The sequence below is a fragment of the Apium graveolens genome, chromosome 7 (assembly GCF_009905375.1).
Source record: "Apium graveolens cultivar Ventura chromosome 7, ASM990537v1, whole genome shotgun sequence".
Classification (NCBI taxonomy): Eukaryota; Viridiplantae; Streptophyta; class Magnoliopsida; order Apiales; family Apiaceae; genus Apium; species Apium graveolens.
The window spans coordinates 62,494,928-62,497,223 of record NC_133653.1 but is presented as its reverse complement, the minus strand read 5'-3'; the positions used below and the strand labels follow the sequence as shown (position 1 = coordinate 62,497,223).

At 41.7% G+C, this 2,296-nt stretch overlaps 1 non-coding gene across 1 annotated transcript; it reads right to left on the bottom strand.

Annotated features, from left to right (window-relative positions):
* On the bottom strand, positions 1 to 107 carry LOC141676281 (small nucleolar RNA R71). The gene has a single exon (XR_012556879.1). It is a non-coding gene; the product is annotated as a small nucleolar RNA R71 (small nucleolar RNA).
* Between the last annotated feature and the right edge of the window lie 2,189 nt (positions 108 to 2,296).

Here is a 2,296-nt window from a genome sequence, read left to right as displayed (position 1 = left end):
GCAATCAGGAATGCTCTTACTCAGTTTGCTCAGTAAACTGGAGAATCTCTGTGTGAGGTTTGGGATCGATATAAGGAGATGCTAAGGAAGTGCCCACACCATGGCATGCCTGATTTGATGATTATAAACTGTTTCTACAATGGATTGGGTGCTACTTCTAGACCCTTGCTCGATGCAGCATCAGGAGGAGCCTTGTGGGCTAAGAGCTGCGATGAAGCCTATGAATTGATTGAACTGATGGCTGCTAATGAATAACAGAATCCTTCCCAGAGACTAACTCAGGGGAAAGTAGCAGGAATTCTGGAGTTGGATGCAGCAACTGCTATAGCTACCCAACTTAAGACTTTGACGATGAAGGTGGACACTTTGACTAATTATGGAGTTAATCAGATCACTAGTGTGTGTGAGCTTTGTGCGGGGGCACATGAAACTAGGCAGTGTGCTATTTTAAGCGAATCAGCTCAATTTGTGATCAACTTTCAAAGATCACAACAACAAGCTCCAGCCACTTATCATCCAAATAACCGCAATTATCCTAACTTCAGCTGGAGCAACAATCAGAATGCGGTGCAACAATCTTATCAGCCATATACGACAAAGCAGTATAACCCTTCTGGTTTTCAGCAACCGCAATATGCCCCGAAGCAATAACTTCAACTTCAGCAGTTACCTCAAGCTAATGAAAAATCTGAATTGGAGGAGTTAAGACTCATGTGCAAGAGCCAAGTTGTCTCTATCAAGACCTTGGAGAATCAGATTGGGCAAATTACTAATGCATTACTAACCGTCAACCTGGCACGCTTCCGAGTGATACTGAAGTACAAGGCAAGAAGGAAGCTCAGGAGCATGTTAAAGCAATCACATTGAATTCTGGTAAGGTTGGGAATCCTGAAGAAGCTAAGACTCCAGATTCTGAAGTGGAGACTGATGAAGAAGAGGTGTAGAAGGAAGCCAAAATGGAACCAAGGAAGACTACTGTTGAGCACACTCCTCCTGAGGGTAATATAGGGGAGAAATCGATCTATCATCCACCTCCTTTTCCTAAGAGGCTGCAGAAGAAGAAACTGGTTAAGCAGTTTGCGAAGTTTCTGGAGGTGTTCCAGAAACTTCACATCAACATACCTTTCACTGAAGCTCTTGAGCAAATGCCTAGTTACGCGAAGTTTATGAAAGGTATTTTCTCTAGGAAGGTGAAGTTTGATGACTTAGATACTATTGCTCTCATGGAGGAATGCAGTGTTGTGCTGCAACAGAAATTGCATATGAAGCTTAAAGATCTTGGAAGCTTCACTATTCCTTGCACCATTAGAAAGGTGTCATTTGATAAGTGCCTATGTGACTTGGGAGATAACATCAATCTGATGCCCTTGTCAATCTTCCGAAAGTTGGACTTGCCTGATCCAAAGCCTACATACATGACTTTACAGTTGGCTGATCATTCGATTACATATCCGAGAGGTATTGTGGAGGAGGTTTTGTTCAAGGTGGATAAACTCATTTTCCCTACTGATTTTGTAATTCTTGATTTCGAGCAGGATAAGAAAATTCTCATAATCTTGGGAAGACCTTTCTTGGCTACTGACCGAACCTTGATAAATGTGCAGAAAGGTGAGCTAACCATGCGAGTGATGAATCTGGATGTGACTTTTAATGTGTTCAATGCCATGAAATTACCTACAGATAATGAGGAGTATTTTAAGGTAGAAATGGTCGATATTGTGGTTAATTCTGAATTCGATCGTTTGCTAAGGTCTGATGCCTTAGAGAAGGCCTTAATGGGGAATTCTGATAACGAAGATGATGAGGGTGATGAGCACTTGCAATATTTGAATGCTTCTCCCTGGAAGCGAAAGATGGATATGCCTTTTGAATCTCTTGGATTGGAGGAGTTGAAAAGTTCTTCGAAACGCCTCAAGCCATATATTGAGGAAGCTCCTACTCTTGAGCTTTAACCTTTACCTGAATATTTGAGGTATGCATTTTTAGGTGATGCATCTGTTTTGCCTGTTATTATTGCATCTGGCATTTCAGGTACCGATGAGGAGAAGCTTTTGAGAATTCTTAGAGAGTTCAAATCGGAAATTGGTTGGACTATAGCAGATATCAAAGGAATCATCCATTCTTATTGTATGCACAAAATTCTGCTAAAGGAAGGAAGAAAGCCTACTGTTGAGCAATAGAGAAGGCTAAATCCGATCATGAAAGAGGCTGTGAAGAAGGAAATCCTCAAGTGGCTAGATGCAGGGATCATCTTTCCTATTTCTCACAGTTCATGGGTGAGTCCAGTTCAGTGTGT